At 42.6% G+C, this 11666-nt stretch overlaps 1 pseudogene; it reads left to right on the forward strand.

The window, feature by feature from the left end:
* Positions 1 to 5453, forward strand: part of LOC102469668 (peroxisomal biogenesis factor 3-like) — an 8485-nt pseudogene extending 3032 nt beyond the window's left edge.
* Positions 5454 to 11666: the final 6213 nt, after the last annotated feature.

Raw genomic sequence — 11666 nt, forward strand, 5'->3', positions numbered from 1 at the left:
TAAATTTTTTTTCCCGCCTTGCTTCTCGGCAAGGTTTTTTTTTTTTTTTTTTAGTTTTTCTTCGCAACAGCGGGAGTTCCTGACACTTTTTTTCTAGCTCAAGTCTGTTGGTGTCTCAGAGCAGGTTTTTTTTGGGGGGGCGAGGTGGGCTCTTAAAAAGAAAAAGTATTAATTACAAGGTGTTGATTTTCTGCCTTAGTAATAGAGTTAAAGCTCATCATGATAAGGTGAAAAGATAGAAACAGTACTTGTTGAGGGAACCGTTCAGGATTTGATGGCTTCCCTATGAAAAGAATACCAGGCTTTTATGTTCCATCTTTTGTTTTAGTTCCATTATGACTAAAAGCACCCACCACATAGAGCTTTTTAAGTTTTCATACTGTGTCTCAAAATTCTGTAAATCTTTCAAAATGAACATTCTTTTGGCAGTGAGAACTTTTGAAACGCTTATGTTTTTAATGCTGTTTTCTTGTAGCCTCCCCGACCAAAATGAAATATAAAACTACTTTACTGAAAAATTTGGGTCTATTGTTCTAACAATGCAGGCAGGCAGGCAGGCAAAGGCAGGCAACCTAGGACACCCTTAATGGGACAGTTGAAGTTCAGAGAATGATTGCCCAACATGTCTTTGTACAGACTGGAAGGATCTGTTGAAACAATTCTAATTCCGAGGGTTTGTTTTTATTTGCAAAGGACATACTTATTTCATACCTTTACCACTAACACATGTGCAAAAATCACCAGGTTTTTTAGTACAAAAATGGCTTCAAGTTGTACTTTTTAAAAAAAATAACTATTTTATTTAACTTTATTTATTATTATTTAATTTGACCAGAGTGAGAGGGAAAGTGAGAAAACAAGTCACCAGATCCAGGACTCAGAACTGCTGTTGGCCATGTGGGAGTCCAGTGCCCTTAGCCACCAGCTGGCCCCCAAATTGTAGGGGGTTTTTTTTTGTTTTTTTTTTTTTTGAGAGGTTTTTGCGGTAGAATCCGTGCACTCACCAGAAAGGCAGAGAGGCAGAGACAGAAAGCGAGAAATCACCCCCCAGGGGGGATGGCCCTGCTACAATCCTTTCTCTATTCTCTCAGGATATTGGGCACGCAAGTGCACACACCCAGCATGAGTTTAAGCCACCAGATCCAGGACTCCAACTGCTGTGGACTACAAGGGAGTCCAATGACAATAGCCATACACCAACTGATGGTCTCAAATTATATTTTCTTAAGAGTAGATGGTATTTGTAGGACTGGGAGCTGGCGTGGTGGTTAAGGTGCTGGACTCCCACATGGATAACCACGGTTCAAGTCCTGGACATGGCAGTTTGCTTTCTCACTTTCCCTCTCTCGCTCTTTTTCTCTCTGGTCAAATTAAAATAAATAGGTAAGTGAAATTAAATAAACAATTATTTAAAAAAAAAAAGAGTGGGTATTTCACTGTTGGCATCTTCTTTATGACCAATAGCATACATACATTTGCAAACAGTTCAACAGAAACCCAGGGATACTCTCTCTCATCCTGACATTGGCCTCAAAACAATTTCTAACATCCTAAGCAGAAAAATCCAAAACACTGTTTAACAGGTGAACTTCAAATGTACAGAGGGCTATTCTGTTCAAATAAAAAGATTTTGAATCACCATAATCTTGTGATCTGCCCCAGGAGTAAAAAAGCCTTTGTATTTGTGGTTCTGGATCTCAGTTTGTCAAGCCAGACAGGGCTAGTGAAGTCCAGAATAGTCCATTCACTGTTCTGTACATTTTCATTCTTACGTAAAACAGGTATATGAATGAATCTCTACAGCATTGGCATTCCCTAAAAGAAGGTAGATGTTAACCAAAACTTAATTAGCACCCAGGTCCTAAGACAGACAGTGCAGAAGAGAAAAGGTATTTGTTGAGCTCTTTTGATTGAGACCTTTGAATTTGTTTATTTTTTGGTTTTGGGTAAGGTTAGTGTGCTGCTTTTCTGAACAATAGGTAACACTAAGTATCTCTATCCATTGTTCCAGGAAAGGACAGCTTTTCACGCCAAGTTCTGACATAGCAGGGAATTTAAGACAGAAATAATAACCTTTTCCTGGTAAAGATAAATGAGCTCTTTTAGAGACTTTAGTAATATGGGAAGTCCTTCAAAATATTTCTGGCAGCAGTTAGCAGCACTCCCACATACTGTAATAGTTTTTTCCCCTTTGAGGCAGGGTGTTCAGAGAGTTGGTTGTAAAATGTTTCCATGCACTTCAGAAGTATCAGGATTCAGGGAACAAAACCTTGCAGTTAACAGGACATATGTGTCTTTGAAAAAATAGAAACACATCTATAAAAATAAAAATATTACTGAGACACCCAACATTTGTCCTTCCAGAGGCTGGTCCTCCCTGATGCAAAATTCTATCCTGACAATTATGAAGATTACATGGGAGTTCAGCGTTCAGTGACATAGCCATTACACCAACTCCTGGTCCCAGTATTTCTCTTTTTTAAAAAAAGAATTATTTTACTTTACTTTATTCATTTTAATTTGACCAGAGAGAGAGAGATGGAAAGCGAGAGAGTAAGCCCCCAGGCCCTGGGACTCAAACTGCAGTCAGCCATGTAGGAGTCCAACGCTTGTAACCACCGCGCCACCTGCTGGCCCCAGTAAGTAATTCTTTAAAAAAAAAAAAAAAAAGACTTATGACTATACTAATTAGTATATAGAATTGTGAAGGTGGTGGATTTTTTTGCTCTTTAGCAAAACAATAAAACTTCTAGAGCCAGCCCTGTAGCCTAGTGTTTAAGGGAGCTGGATTCCATATGACTAACTGCAGTTCAGATCCTGGCCCTGGCAGCTTGAAAAACATGCTGGGCACGTGTGTTGTGTGCCCAAAATCAAGACAGGATGGAGAAATGGAGAGACTGTGGCTTGCCCATGCCCCATTGGAGGGTGCTTTCTCTGTCTCGCTTTCCTTGTCTCTCTCTCTCTCTTGCAAGCAAGCAAGCACGCAAGCAAGCCCACAAGCCCTCTGGCAAATAAAAAAGAAGAGAAAATAAGGCAAGTAAATTGGTGTTGAAACAGAAAGAACAAAGAGGAAAGTATGTGATAAGGATGTCAAAGGGGCAGATCTATAGAACCCGACAGCCAAAGTGGAAGGGTTTCGACTTTTATGACTTTTCTGGGGAAGGGGCATACATGCACATGTGCCTGGTGCGTTTCCCAAACTACCGGGTCCAGACTCAAACCATGCAGTTGGCCATGTGGGATCCAGCCTCAGTCTCTCTCCAGCAAGTGCACACCCCCTAAGGCAAAATATCTAAAGAGTCCTGGTGAACCAACCTCTTACCTCTAAGCAGCCCAAATTCCAGGGCCTGAAGATACTGAGATCCATGTGGAATTTTCTGAACTGTCACTCAGAAAAAAATGCATCTTCCTGGACACGGTCCTCAGAGAAGTATATATCCTGGGAAAATATGGGCAAAAAAATCAGAAAAGTGTAAGAAAGGGAAGCTGCAAAATATATTGCCCAAGCACAACGACAATATCATTTTTTTTTTTTTTTTGGAGAGGTTTTTGCTATAGGGCGCGTGCACTCGCCAGACAGACAGAGACAGAGAGATAGAAAGCAGGAAATCACCCCCCAGGGGGGATGGCCACGCCGCAATCCCTTCTCCTCCATTCTCCTCTTGGGATCTTGGGCACGCATGCACACGCGCCCGGCATGAGTTTAAGCCACCGGGTCCGGGACTCGAACCGCGGTCGACTACGTGGGAGTCCAGCGACATAGCCATTACGCTAACTGCTGGTCCCCGACAATATCATTTTGAAAGTGACCAAACAACTTGTAGTATGACAGTGCTGTACACGCTTCATACACTAAGAAAAGCCTTAATGCAGCAACTCTGCTTACAGTGCTACTGAAAAACAGGCCTTCAGGGACTGGCAGGTGGCATGGTAGATATGGGTGCCGGACTCCCACATGGTCGACCATGGTTCAAGTTCCGAACCTGGCAGCTTGCTTTCTCACACTCCTTCTCTCTCTTGCTCTCTCGCTCTGTTCCTCTCTGGTCAAAATTTTAAATAAATAAATGAGGAAAGAAAAAAAAAAAAAGTTAAAACAATTCTTTTAAAAAAAATGTTTTCATGGGATCAGCAGTTGGCATAATGGTTATGTCTCTGGACTCCCATGTAGTTGATGGTGGTTCGAGTCCAGGACCCGGTGGCTTAAACTCACACTGGGCATGTGTGCGTGTGTGCCCAAGATCCCGAGAGGAGGATGAAAGAGAAGGGATTGCGGCATGGCCATCCCCCTGGAGGGGTGATTTCTCGCTTTCTGTCTCTTTGTCTCTCTCTGTCTTTGTGGTTAGCGCATGTGCCCTATAGCAAAAACCTCTCCAAAAAAAAAAAAATAAATAAAATGCCTTCAAACAAGCTAGAAATATGGGAGGATCTGAAGACAGTAAGTTTCATAAGAAGTACTGTGGCTGTGTACAGTACTTGTATGCTGGTGGTTCTTTTTTTTTTTTTTTTTTTTTGAGAGATTTTTGCTGTAGGGTGTGTGTGTTCGCCAGAAAGACAGAGACAGAGAGACAGAAAGCAAGAAATCACCCCCCAGGAGGGATGACCACACCTCAATCCCTTCTCCTCCATTCTCCTCTCAGGATCTTGGGCATGCACGCACATGCGCCCGGCATGCGGTTAAGCCACCGGGTCCGGGACCTGAACTGCGGTCAGCTACATGGGAGTCCAGCGACACAGCCATTAACGCTAACTGCTGGTCCCTGCTGGTGGTTCTTTTGTGAGTCCAGTTAAACATAATTGGAGTATATATTTACCTGAATAATGCAGCAGTTGGCAAAAATGGCACTATCATTCTTGCTCCCCCGATGCCCAACAATAGCATTTACCAAGTATTCAGCACCTCCTTGGAGATGGCCTGACAGCATGGATCACTGTTGTTAAACGAGCTGTGCAAAAGATTTTAGGAAGTGTTTCTCTTAAACATTCGTTGTCCCTTTTGGACTTGGGGCAAAAACGAAAAGAAATCAGAAATCTTATTGCACAGTGTGAATTTTATTTTTGGATTAATAAAGATGGATCCAAGTCTTCGCATGCCATTATATGATGCCAGATGAAGGAACGCCATTAGCAGCTCAAGCGTTGTGGGCTTTCTCCTAGAGATGGTACTACTATTAAACCTCTCAGTGAAACTAGAGACATGTTGGAAAGTCCAGATTTTAGTGCAGGTTTGAATACCTGTTTAAACCGGGGCTTCAGTAGACGTCTAGACAATATGGCTGAATATTTTCCACCTACCAAAGAGGACTTGTCTTTCCAGTATCAGCCTGCCTTTAGCTAAGATAATTCCAATAGTAAACAGACAGATCCATTCGGTTTGCAGTGAAACACTTCGTCATTTTCTACAGGATCTGAAAGACCTTACCACTAATGCGTACGAAGCTTCTAGCACCCCTTGACAACTGGAGAAATGATTTTCCCTCGAGAAAAACTACAGTGGGAATTTTTTACACTGAAAGAATAAACCATAACTAGAGTAACAGTTTGTTACCGAAATGCCTAATAAAAATATATTCTTTTTGTTTTTTTTTTTTGAGAGGTTTTTGCTATAGGGCACGTGTGCTCACCAGAAAGACAGAGGGAGACATAGAGACAGAAAGAGAGAAATCACCCCCAGGGGGGATGGCCACGCTGCAATCTCTTCTCCTCCACTCTCCTCTCAGGATCTTGGGCACGCATGCACACGCGTCCAGCGTGAGTTTAAGCCACCGGTCTGAGACTTAAACCATGGTCAACTACATGGGAGTCCAGTGACATAGCCATTACGCCAACTGCTGGTCTTAACTCATTTAAGTTTGACCAGAGAAGAACAGAGTGAGAGAGAGGGAAAGTGAAAAAGCAAGCTGCCAGGTCCAGGACTCAAACTGCAATTGGCCATGTGGGAGGGAGTCCAGCACCCTTAACCACCAAGACACCTGCCAGCCTGGAAAATATGTTCTATTTTTAAAAATTATTTTATTTAACTTTTATTTATTTTTTCTTTTATTTGTTTTTAAAGAATTATTTTATTTATCTTTATTTACTTATTTATTTTAATTTGACCATAGAGGGACCGAGAGAGATAGAAAGTGAGAAAGCAAGCCACCAGGTCCAGGACTCAAACCGTGGTTGGCCATGTGGGAGTTCAATGCCCTTAACCAACATGCCACTTGCTGGCAGCCCAAAAGTATATTCTTAAAAGAAAAACCTCAAAAATTAAACTGTGTTTCCTGTAAGATCTGCACATTGTGAACTTGGAATTTGGTCAGTACTCAGAAGAATTTGGTCAGTGGGACATAGAATCTAACCAGAGATTTTCCGAGAATGCGTGTAACCGTCAGTAGTCTGAGGTGATTCAGCCAGACACGACAGTGCTTAAAGGCACAACAAAACAGACTTTGCCCTGGTTTCTTAAGTTGTAGCTCCATCGCTGATGACTCTGCAGCTTTTGTGGGACTTCCTTTAGATGTCGCAGCATACGTGTATCAGATAGACAAACTGATTCTGTCACAAGGAGGACAATGCCCAGAGTCATGGGACTTTTCTTTTTGAGCAGTTTTTCTTTTCCCATAATGTAGTTTGTTCTATTTCTACTAATTGCCAATGAACGACAGTTACCTAGATTAGCTTTGTGTTTTGTTTGAAAACAAATGGATTATTCTGGATTAAAGCTCCACTTTTGGAAGTCTATATGCTGATTAGTATAGCTATAAATCAAAATTTGTATTTTTAAGGTACTGACAACGCAGTAAGATTGTATCATTCCTTATTGGAGCATGTGATAAAATACATATTGTATATATTTTATTCTGAAACACGCTGAAAAGTGGGTGAAACTTTTTTATTTTATTACTATTTTTTTTATCATAGGGCACATGCACTTGCCAAAAAAGAGAGAGACAGAGAGATACAGAGAGAGGAAATCTCCCTTTGGGGGTGCAATCCCTTTCCCTCCCTCCATTTCCCTCTCAAGACTTTGAGCACACATGCACAGGTGCCTGGTGTGATTTTTAAGCTCTCAAGTCTGGGACTCGAACCGTGATGAGCCATATGGGAGTCCAGCACCTTGAGCATCATGCTACTGGCTGGCTGAGACAACTTTATTTTGCACTTGTTAATAGTTTGGATGAACCACAGCAGTATTGTATGGTTAAATTTACGTTTTCTAATTACTCCTGAAATGTTGCTCTCCAGCTTCTGTAGAACGGTTGTCACCTGTTTTCCCCTGTCCCAGTACACGCTGTACTGCGATCATTTACTCGGGGTCATACTCGTGAGTCATTGGGGGATGAGGCAATTGCCTTCAAATTTAAAAATAATAGTAATAAATAACATTAAATAAGTCTTAAAATTCTGTCGAGTGGTTTGAAACTCAAGGATGAAGTACAAGATTTCAGGGACCAGCAGTTAACATAATGGCTATGTTGCTGGACTCCCACGTAGTCGACCGTGGTTCGCGTCCCGGACCCAGTGGCTTGAAACTCACGCCAGGTGCGTGTGCATGTGTGCCCAAGATCCCGAGAGGAGAAGGGAGGAAAAGGGATTACAGCATGGCCATCCCCCCTGGGGGGTGAGTTCTTGCTTTCTATCTGTCTGTCTGTCTGGCAAGCGCACGCGCCCTATAGCAAAAAAAAAAAAAAAAAAAAAAAAAAAAAGATCTCACAAAATAGTTTTGTTCTATAAATCACGTTGTGTTAAACAACTGTTTAAAGTATATAAATACCAGGGCTGGCAGGTGGCATGGTGGTTAAGACGCTGTACACTCTAACATGGCCGACCATGGTTTGAGTTCCAGATCTGGTGGCTTGCTCTCTCACTTTCCTTCTCTCTGTGTGTCTGTCTTTCTCTGGTCTAATGAAAATAAATGAATGAGTAAATAAAGTTAAATAAATAAGTTTTTTTAAAGTATATAGATGCAGAAAACCATCTAAGTCAATTACCTTTAGTGAATATTATAAATTAAGTTCCAAGTTACATTTACAATACTGGGCAAATGAGTATTATCTTACCCCCTTTCTTTTTCCTTTTTTTTTATAGATTATAATTTTCTTTTCTTTTCTTTTCTTTTTTTTTTTTTAACTTTATATATTATTTGCTATAGGGCGCGTACGCTCGCCAGACCGACAGAGGCATAGAGACAGAAAGCGAGAAATCACCCCCCAGGGGGAATAGTCACACCACAATCCTTTCTCCTTGGGATCTTGGGCACGCACGCATACACGCCCGGCATGAGTTTTAAGCCACCAGGTCTGGGACACGAACTGCGGTCAACTACGTGGGAGTCCAGCAACATAGCCATTACGCTTAACTGCTGGTTCCCTAGATTATAATTTTCAAAGCAAATCCAATATAGGAGTTGTGCATTTACTTCCTAACTAGTTATACCCCAAGTGTATGCCTCAGAAATGATTTGGACTAAAGTTTTGGCTGATAAAAATAACTAAGGAGGGACCAGCAGTTGGCCTAATGGCTATGTTGCTGGACTCCCATGTAGTCGACTGTGGTTTGAGTCCCAGACCTGGTGGCTTAAACTCATGCCGGGAACATATGTGTGTGTGCCCAAGATCCTGAGAGGAGAATGGAGGAGAAGGGATTGAGGCATGGCCATCCCCCTAAGGGTGATTTCTCCCTTTCTGTCTCTCTGTCTCTCTCTGTCTTTCTGGGGAACACATGCTCCCTATAGCAAAAACCTCTCCAAATAAAAAGATGTTACACAATTAGAGGCCAGCAGCTGACTGTGGTTCAAGTCCCAGACCTCACTGCTTGCTCTCTCACTTTCCCTCTCTCTCTCTCTATCTTTCTCATTCTATCCCTCTCTGATCAAATTAAAATAAAGTTAAATAAAATAATTCTTTTAAAAAAAAAAGATGTTACACAATTATCCAAGGTCATTCGAGAGGATTCAGTAGTAGGATTTAGGATTAAATTTGGGCATTAGGCATTACCAACTAACTGAGATGCTCATGTGTGTTTTCAAGTGTTGCAATATGGGCGTGCTTCATTAGGCCACAGGCCTAGTTCCGCAGTTACCCAGCACCAGGCCTTTCAGGATTACTTAGAGAAAATGCTCAGCTGTCAGAAAAATCTTAGAAGCCAAGAGGATAAGGAAAGATATTTGCTGAGTAATGCAACGCTGTCTCCTTCCCTTGTAAAGCTGGAAGTACCATATGTGTTTTTCTAATTAGTCCCACCAGAGTTTTCTAGGCATGATTGTTCATCATGAAGCTCACCATTCTGCCTCTGGGGATTTATGCATTTTCAGTAGAATTTCTCTTCACCATCTGACGTGTTAGTCTGTCGGTGTAAATTTCCTACGGCCCAGTTCTGGGTCACGCTGAAGGACTGTGTCACGTCCTCTTAACCTACTTCTTTCCCCCTTGTCTCAGTGCACAACAATGGCGACACCCACGAAATTGATATCTGCCCTCGTGGTAACACCAATCCATCTTGCACCTGGCACAGGGCGCTTTTTAATCTGGAGGAGATTAAAACCCTCTGCAAACATTAATTACACTTCATAAATACCTCGCTGATAGTAGGCTGCAGGCCCTACTACCCCATTTTATGATCAAATATCCCAGAATAGAAAGATGGAAACTCTTTAGCCTACTCAGAACAAGGGCACATCTGGGTTATGAGCCCAGCTCCACTCACCTACTTAAAACTGTCCCTCAGGCTCTATGAGAACGAATTTCCTCTTTCTCCATATTCTCTCAATATGCAGGGAACAATTCGAACTATCTATGTGAGTTAGGGCTGGCAGGTGACAGTGGTTAAAGGTGCTGGACTCCCACATGGCCGACCACGGTTCAAGTCCTGAACCTGGCAGCTTGCTTTCTCACTTTTTCTCTCTCTCATTCGCTCTGTCCTTCTCTGGTCAAACTAAAATAAATAAAAGTTAAATAATTAAAAAACTGAATATTCCCCCCCCAAAAAAATAAAAACTATCTGTGTGGGTGCGTCTCTGAAATATCTAGCTTTCTTTTGCCACTGATTTGGCCTCGGTGCCTTCCAGTCTGGCTAAACGTAGGGATTTGTGTATTTGTGTGTGTGTGTGTGTGTGTGTGTGTGTGTGTGTTTGAATTCACCTTTGGCAACTTGTCAAAATGGACAAAAGGAAAGGCTCCTAATATTTATGTCAGTATGAATGCACAGGCCTTCAGCAAAAGCAATTCCGGCACTTTCTGACCTGTTCTATTTTTCTCTTTCCTCTTGGACAGGACAATACGTTGATTCTATTTTGGGTAAAGGAGAGGGCGTGTGCTTTGGAGTCTTAACCAGTGCTGCCCTCTTGAGGTTACAGACACGCTGCCCACACTACGACCTCAGACAGGAGTGAGGACAAACAGACATTAGGGATGTCAAAGGAGAGCGGCCGCTGTCGGAATAATGTGAGAAACCTTTGCTTTTCTGCTTTTTTGATAATGGGGTGAAAAGTGTATTTCCAGGGAGCCAGAGTTCTCTCTTCTGCCACTGCCTTACCTTGCGATCTCAGGTTAGTCGTTTTTCTCTCTGTGCCTCAAGTTCCCCATTAGAACAGGAGCCTCCTGGTCTAGTTCAGAGGGCAGCAAACCTTTTCTGTAAGAGACCAAATAGCGGGGCCAGCAGGCAGCGTGGCGGTGAGGGGTGTGGACTCCCACGTGGCCGACCGCACTTCGAGTCCAGGACCTCGCACCTTGCTTTCTCATTTTCCCTCTCTCTTTCTCTCTCTGTCTGTCTCTGTCTGGTTAAATTAAAATAAACAAATACAGTTAAGTAATTAAATATTTATTTTAATTTGTGGGAGTCTAGCATTTTAACTACCATACCACCTGTAGGCAGGCCCCAGCCCAAACATTTGAATTTTTAAAAAATTTTTAATCATTGATTTTATTTATTATTGATTGATTAATTGATTTGACCAGGGAGAGTCACAGAGAGAGAGAAAGTAAGAAAGCAAGCCACCAGGTCCAGGATTTGAACTATGGTCAGCCATGTAGAGGTCCAGCACCTTAATCACCACACCACCTGCTGACTCCAAAGGAAAGAGCATTTGATTGGGCATCAAGAAAACTGGGTCTTAGGTCCACCAATGGCTTGCTTACTCTATCACTTGAGTAAATCAATTCCCTTCAGTCTTCTCATCTGCAGACTTAGGGTAGAAACTGTCCTGCAGGGGCCCAGCAGGTGGCTTGGAAGTTAAGGCACTGGACTCCCCTATGGGTCCCGGATCTGGCAGCTTATTTTCTCACTCTCTGTCTCTCTCCCTCAGGTGAGCTCACGTGCCTTATAGCAAACTTAAAAATAATAGAAATAAATAAATAGAAATAGAAACTGTCCTGCATACCTCCCAGAACTAAGAAGGTGTGTCAAGTGCTTTGAGCCTGTGGTACCCTCAGTGCCCACGATGTGAGAGGCGTCTGTCTCATCAGGTTAGCCTCCTCTAGGAGGCCGTGCATGTTCCATCCGTGGCCACATTGTTGTCACGACGCCTCTACATGGCTTTACTCTGATTGGCAGCTGCAGACCAAGGGCCCACCCTTTCTTTAGCAACAGCTGTTTTGAGCCTTCTAAATTCAGTTGTCCCAGGTCACGTAGGCTGACTGACTAAGCCATGCCTGTCCAACAGCTCCAAGGGAGTGCCAACCTGGGCA

Source organism: Tupaia chinensis, unplaced genomic scaffold (genome assembly GCF_000334495.1).
Source record: "Tupaia chinensis unplaced genomic scaffold, TupChi_1.0 Scaffold000146_1, whole genome shotgun sequence".
Lineage (NCBI taxonomy): Eukaryota > Metazoa > Chordata > Mammalia > Scandentia > Tupaiidae > Tupaia > Tupaia belangeri.